Source organism: Nicotiana tabacum, chromosome 6 (genome assembly GCF_000715075.1).
Source record: "Nicotiana tabacum cultivar K326 chromosome 6, ASM71507v2, whole genome shotgun sequence".
Classification (NCBI taxonomy): domain Eukaryota; kingdom Viridiplantae; phylum Streptophyta; class Magnoliopsida; order Solanales; family Solanaceae; genus Nicotiana; species Nicotiana tabacum.
This window is the reverse complement of record NC_134085.1, coordinates 118,286,573-118,294,923: the sequence shown is the minus strand read 5'-3', so window position 1 is coordinate 118,294,923 and position 8,351 is coordinate 118,286,573.

Genomic DNA, 8,351 nt, shown 5'->3' with positions numbered 1-8,351 from the left:
GACAACCTGCTTTCTATCCAACATTAGGTTCCTGTATGTATTAACTGAGGGTGAGTACAACAAAAGAAAGATCTGATCTAGTATTAATTAAATAATGTAACTTTCCAACCAAATGATGAAATATTGGGATTTTGCAGAGGTTGGCCATCATCAGCTTGAAGCTTGGAGGCATCATCCAAAGGAGAGCTGACTCGGGCCAAATGAGACAAATCAAATTCCTTCAACATGTCTAAGGTAAACTTCCTTTGACTTACAATGAATCCTACTTTTTCTCTCAAAATTTCCATGCCTAGAAAATAATGCATGTTTCCCAAATTCTTGACTTTGAACTCAGTATTTAGAAAATCCTTAATGCTTTGAATTTCCTCTAAGTCATCTCCTGTAAGTAGCATGTTGTCAATATACACAGCTAAGATTGAAATAAGACTTCATGTGCATTTAAAAAACAAAGAATAGTCATTCAGTGATGAAGAATATCCCTTAAAACATAGAGCCCCTGCAAGCCTAGCATACCACTGTCTGGAAGCCTATTTTAAACCATATAATAATTTCCTCAAAAGGCAGACATGTTTGGGACTAGGAGGATCTAATCCTGCTGGGAACTTCATGTACACCTCTCTTGTAGATCCCCATACAAAAATGCATTGTTGACATCTAATTGGGAAACCTTCCAGTCTTTCTTGTTTGCAATAGCGAGTAGACACGTTATGGTTGTCATCTTTACCACAGGTGAAAAAGTCTCACTATAATCTATCCCTTCTCTTTGAATATCCCCCCTTACTACTAACCTTGACTTTAACCTTTTAACTCTTCCATCTGATAAGTGTTTTACCTTATACATCTATTTATAAGGCAAAGCTCTTTTTCCTTTAGGTAATTCAACCACATCCCATGTGTGATTATCCTCTAGAGCATTAATCTCTGCATTCATAGCTTCTATCCACCCTGGATGTTGACAAGCTTGCCCAAAGGTATAAGGTTCAGTTAATGTAGAAAGGGATTGCATTACATACTAATTATTAGGTGAGAGAGATGAAAAATAGTATTCCTTAGGCCTGTAGAGTTAGAGAAATACAAGTTAAGTCCACATCTGTGAACATGATGCTACTGCACACATAATCTTTTAAGTAGAATGGTTGACTAGAAACCCTGCCTGATCTTCTTAGTGGCATAGGTTCCTCAGGTATAGAAAAAGGTGAGCTGGTGTGTGGTGATTAAGGAATAGGAGAGACTGGAATTTGAATAGCGTAGGCTTGATGGTGATGGGGAATATATGAAGGGCTTGATGATGGGGCTGAAGGGATATCTGTTACTGCAGATATGAGGAAGTAGACAGTGTTGGATCTTGTGGTGTGGTTGAATAGCTAGGCTTTGTGGTGAAGGTTGAAGTTGGGAAGATAGGGCGGTGTGGTGTGTTGATTTCAGCAAAAGGGAAATGTGATTTATGAAACTTTACATTCCTGGATACAAAAACTTTCCTTGTGGACAGCTCCAATAATTTGTATCCTTTCTGTTGAAGAGGGTAACCAAGTAGAACACAAGTTGTTGCCCTCTCATCAAACTTTCCTCTTCCTTGTGCTAATGTAGAGGTATAACATAAGCACCCAAAATTCCTCAAATAGTCATACTTAGGTTTCTGTTGAAATAGGACCTCATATGGTGTTTTTCCTTGAAGAACTCTAGAAGGTAAATTATTAAGAAAGTGTGTGGTATCAAAATAGATTCACCCCAATATGTCATAGGCAACCTGGATTGAAACATTAAACCTCTAGCAATCTCTATGAGATGTCTATGCTTTCTTTCAACAATCCCATTTTAATGATGAGTTGCTACACAAGATAGTTGGTGTAGGATTCCTTCTGAAGCTAGAAAAGCTACCTCTTGTGTTCTTTTTCCCAGTTCTAGTACATTGTCAGATCTTATCATTTTCACCTTTACATTGAACTGTCTCTCAACCATGGATAAAAATAATTTAAGCATAGGAAAAGCATTGCTCTTAGCACACAATAAGAATGTCCATGTTCCTCTACTATAGTCATCTACTATAGTGAGAAATATTTGAATTCATTATAGATATTGGATTTATAAGGTCCTCATATGTCTACATATATGTCACGACCCTAACCCCGAACCCGGTCGTGATGGTGCCTCTCGTGAAGACAAGGCTAGCCAACTAAACCCAATTCACTTTTTAAACAGTTAAATAACTTAAAGCAGTCTAAAACATGATATAGCAATACTAAGTAGCGAATAATGCCAATAAAGTGCGGAAGTACAACCCAACACAACTCTAACTGAGGTATCACAAGTCACGAGCATCTACTAGGGTACAAATACAACTGAAGGTCTGAGTGTAAAAATACAGACTAATGAATGAAGAGAGAGAGAGAGAGAGAAAAGCAGTGTTGCGAACGCCGGCAACTACCTTGCTAAACTCTGATGACTCTGCCTCTAATCAGCCAAAACCCGCTACCGGGTGTATAAATACCTGAATCTGCACACAAGGTGCAGGGAGTAAAGTGAGTACTCCAACTCAGTAAGTAATAATCATAACTAAAGTTTGAATGGTAAGAAATCATGTAAGGCATATCAAGATGCTATATAGAAGCAGTTCAAAACCAGTAAGAAAACAGTGAAGCTGTAAAAAATCTCTTAAAACATCTTAGCTCAGTTTAAACTTCTTTGAAGATGACTTTTTCAATAGTTACACAAATGAATGCAAAACATGTAGTGCAAATAAGCATAGAAGTCCGCCCCTCGGGCAGAAATACCATAGTTTAACAAGTAAATGATAGGTAAATGTGAAAGATAAACACATAAAGGTTTGCCTCTCGGGCACAATGTCAATAACTCCACCCCTCGGGCAATATCTCAGAACAATAACAGCCCTTCGGGCAATCACATAGAACAGTACCAGTCCCTCGAGCAAATCACATAGAATAATACCAGCCCCTTGGGCTATCACATAGAACAATATCAGCCCCTTGGTCTATATCTCACATCACAATGGGTACTCGCACTCACTGGGGGTGTACAGACTCCGGAAGGGGCCCCTTACGACCCAAGCACAATAACAAGCCATCTCGTGGAATCAAATCTAGGGCCTCAGCCTCATATCAATCAAGCCACCTCATGGCGTATATATGTATCTCAGGCCCTCGGCCTCATAGCAGTATCAGTGTATCCTAACAACTAGACCCTCGGCCTTACTCAGTCTGAAAATCATCACAAGCCCATCGGGCAATAGTAAAACAATCTTTCTCATCCCAAAACATCATTTAAAATATCATTTAAATCTCAAAACTGAGTAAAAATGACTGAGTAGTAAAAATAGTGGAAAATGACATGATTGAGTTCAAGTAATAAGTCAACACAGTGAGGAAAATAGTAATAAAAATCCCCGAAGGGTTCAAGTAGTTGGCACGAAGCCCAAATATGGCAATCAGCCCAAATCATGATGATAGCAAATAAGTTTCAGTCAAATATGCGGTAAAATCATCAATCAGGACGGACCGAGTCCCAATCCTCAATAGTGCACAACCCCACGCCTATCATCCAGCATGTGTCTCACCTCAACATAGCACTACAATGTGCAAATCCGGGGTTTCAAACCCTCAGAGCATCATTTACAACCATTACTCACTTCGAACCGGCTAAATCTCTAGCTCGCGATGCCTTTACCCCTCAAATCGGCCTCCACGTACGTCGAATCTATCCAAAATCAAAATGAGAACATCAAAATATGCTAAGGAAGGAAGCCCAAGCGAAAACAATCAATAAAGGGCATAAATTCCGAAATTACCAAAACCCGAGCCCCGGGTCTACGTCTTAGAATCGGGTAAAGTTTAAATTTTCAGACTCATCATACCCTCACGAGTCTAACCATACCAAAATTATTCAGTTCTGGTACCATTTGGTCCTTCAAATAATTATTTTATATTTTTGGAATATTCCACAAATTTTCTTCCCAAATTCCATCCCAAATCATGAACTAAAAGATGAATTCAATGATAGATTCATGTACTCTAGCCAAATCTGAGTTAGAATCACTTACTCCGATGAATTCCTTGAAAAATCTTCGAAACATCGCTAAAATCCGAGCTCTCTAGGTCAAAATATCAAACAAAACCCAAAGCCTCATATTTATAGAGTACCCCACGGATTTCCACCTTTGGAGACCGCACAAAAACGACCGCGGTCTGCACAAAAACGACTGCGGCCGCACAGGTTTTCATCTGCAGTGATAGGTTCTAGTATTTTGGCCATACCTTTTGCTACGGATGTCTAAATTATGATATCTTTATCTTTTTGAAAACTAGACATGAAGGGCTACAACTTTCGTGTTTGAATTATCTCAAATTTCCTTGTAGATCAAAAGATATGAGCTTCTGAAGTAGGACCAATGAAATATTCCCCACCGCGGCCGCACTGCATTTTGTGCGGTCCGCACAGCACCTACCGCAGCTGCACTTCATTTTGTGCGGTCTGCACAGCACCTACCGCGGATGCACTTCTTTTTGTGTGGACCGCGTTGGTGGGTTTCGAGGCTTGCAACCCTTCTGGACCTGCTACAGCTATGATTTTCGGCCTAAAACATCCTGGAACCTACCCGGAACCCCCAGAACTTCAAACCAATTGTACCAACACATTCCATGACATTTTTCAAACTTGTTCAAAACTTTAAAATGCTCACAACAATATCAAATCATCAATTTAACATAGGATTCAAGCCTAAGAATTCCAAGAACTCTTAAATTATGCTTTCGATCAAAAAGTCTATCAAATCTCGTCCGAATGACTTGAAATTTTGCATACACATCTCAAATGACACAACGAAGCTATTGCAACTCTCGGAATTCCATTCCGACCTCTATATCAAAATCTCGCCTATCAACCAGAAAACGCCAAAATCTCAATTTCGCCAATTCAAGCCTAAACCTTCCACGGACCTCCAAAATGCATTCCAATCATGCTCCTAAATCCCAAATCACCTAACGGAGCTACCTAAACCATAAAAATTCCCATCCAAGATCAAATACACACAAGTCAAATCTTGATCAAACCTTTCAAATTTTAAGCTTTCAAGTGAAACTGTTCTTCCAAATTCATTCTAATCAACCTGAAACCCAACACCAACGATTTACATTAGTCATAATACACCACACGGGACAAGTCATGCCCGAAAACTGGCGATTAAAGTGCAAAATATCAAAACGACCGGTCGGATCGTTACAATATATGAGGTCAAAGATGTGTTTGGACTTAATGTTGCTGACAGGAAAGGGATTCCTTGTTTTTTTAGCCTTAGGACAAACATCACAAATAAAATCAAAATGCGATTCACAATGAAGGAAATATAAATGTTTCATTACTGAAAATGGGAGATGTCCCAACCTTACATGCCAAAGCTTAACATCAAAAATAGCATTAACATGAACAGGAGTAGAAAAAGACTCAGACTCTGAAATGGAATTTCTTCCTTTTTGAATTGAAGGTACATTAGTACTGAATAGACCCATAGACTTAAGACTGCTACACTCCAAAATGTAAAGTCCCTTCTAACTTCACCAAAAGCTTGTGGACTCTTCATTGAAAGGCCCTGCAATACACACCCAATATATGTGAATAAGACATCATACTTGAACTGAACACAAAACCTATGAACTGAAAAGAGATTGTGTTTGAAATATGGAACATGTAAAACATTGTTCACGACATGTCTTGGCAGAATAGAGACACTTCCTATATGGGTAACAATTACATTGAAAGAATTAGGCCAAATACATATACAACCCATTCAACTTGGCACCGTTTTTTTATTTTGGCAATCTATCTCTACCATGTTCCATTTTGCCCTCCAACTCTATTTCTTATGTTTCACTTTAATACAAAAGTTAAAACCAGTGCAAAAAATATAGCGCTCGTGTATACACAAATCTGAAGTGTAATAAATATTCAATTAAATATTGCCACCTGGTTTTTTCATCCATGTCAAACGGGTCAATTCTAAAATATCTAAACCCGACCATATTTTTTGTGGGTTTATTTTATCAAAACGGGCCAGGTATGAAATCGGCAGATGAAAGCTTTGGAACTTAGAGAATGAAGATGGGGCAACAGTGGATGCAAAAATACGGCCGGATTCAGGTATTTTATTATTGACCCATTTGACGTGGATGAAAAAACCAGGTGGCAATATTTAATTGGATATTTATTACACCTCATATTAGTGTATACACAAGCGCTATATTTTTTGCACTGATTTTAGCTTTTGTGTTAAAGTGAAACATAAAAAATAGAGTTGGAGCGCCAAAACGGAACATATAAAATAGAGTTGAAGGGACAAAATGGAATAAGGTATAGATAGAGTGCCAAAATGAAAAATGGTGACAAGTTGGATGGGGTGTATATGTATTTGGCCAAAGAATTAGGTAAACTGATGTTCAAAGGAACATGAAGTTGAGTTAGAAACAAGAAAGAGTTAGGATCAAAACACATATGCTCTAAAGCACCTGAATCAATGATCCAGGTATCTGAATTCAGAGTGGCAAACATTGAACCTGAGTATTTTAGAATAGTACTCGCAACTGCATTAGCATTAATTCCTGAGTTTCCTACTTGTGCTAAGATTTCCTGTTTATACATGTTTATCATTTCTGCAACTTGCTCCTTGCTGAGTTGCTGCCCAAAATTCATGTTGTTGTTTTCTGCATTTTGTCCTGCTGCAATTTCATGATCTTTATGTGCCAAAATTGCATTTCCCTTGATCTGGTTTTGATAACATTTGTGATTGGTGAACTCAAAATCATCTGATAATCCAATGATTCTATACCAGTCTTCTGGTGTATGCCCTATTTTCCCACAATAAGAACAAGATACACTTGGATTGTACTTCTTCTTTCCCTTAAACTTCTGCTGAGGTTTAGTGAACTTCTGTCCTGAATTGTTAGGTGTCATTGTTGCTCCTCTTTGTACTTGGTTCCTATTTTTTTGAAAATTTCTCTCTTGTCCTGCGACCATGAAGGCTGCAAAATGAGCTAAAAGTTGAGCATTAGGCTGCTTGGCTTTTCCAGCTTCCATGAATGAAAGTGAATCAAAGTTGAAGTGTGCATTTGCATAAACTTCTCTTTGATTTTCATCTTGCAAGAGAAGTGAATAGTCATCATCTATGCTAGGCGAAGGATTCATCATAAGTATATTTCCTCCTTCTTGTGCATAGATGTCAGTCAATCCTATTAGGAATTGAATCAGCCTCTGGTCTTCAGGTGACTTAGTTAATTTTGCTTTTCCTTCACAAGTACAAACACATGAGCAGAATATGATAACATTTAAAGCATCCAATTCATCCCACAATCATTTGAGTTTAGTGAAATATCCTACAATATCATTATTTCCCTTCACTAATCCTGATAGCTCTTTCTGCAGATGATAGGGCTTGGCTCCATTTGATCTTCCAAATCTCTACTCCAAGCTGTCCCAAAGCTCTTTTGCAGTTTTGAAGTATATCACACTATCTGTGATATCCTTAGAAAGAGCATTCAAGATCCAAGATATCACCATGTCATTGACACAACTCCATTGTTCATGATCTGGAGACTTCAGATTTGGAGATTGATATGCCCTATTGATGAAACCAAGTTTCTTCTTGGCTGACAAAGATAACAAGATAGATCTCCTCCATCCTGAATATCCTCTTCCATCAAACACAGTATTGACCAGAGCCATCCCAGGAGAATCAGAGTTGTTGAGATGATAAGGGTGATTCACATTATAGCTCAATGCCTTTGCAACGTTGTTGGTATCTCCAGTGATGGTGGTTTCACCCGTCTTGGCTTATTGAAGAATGAATTTTATATAAATGGACTAAGTGATTGAATTGTTAGATCGAGCTGGTTGCTCTGATACCATGTATGAAATATTGAAGAATGAATTGTGAAAATTTTCTCTATGTATTTCTTCATTGTATTGTATATCTATATATACAACTAAATCTACAAAATAAAGAATAACAAGAAAGAGAAAATTTGTACACTTGTCCTATTCTAATTTGTCTAGTAATAACAAAATTATTCCTCTACTCAACTAACTATATTCTCTCACATGTTAGTCACATGAGGGAAGCTTCTAGTATCAGTATTATTAGATGGCCTACATTTAATCTATCATGAATTAAGTTAATTAATCCAAAGACTTTGCCTCTTCCACGTGTCCCAAATAATTTCACTGAATATAACCTATTAAACATAGGTTATATCGAAGACAACACTTTGGTCTGAAACTAGTTTTTCTTCTAGGTCTTTCTCTTCTTCTTCATTTGTAGCCGAATCTTGATGAGCGTCAAAATTATGGGG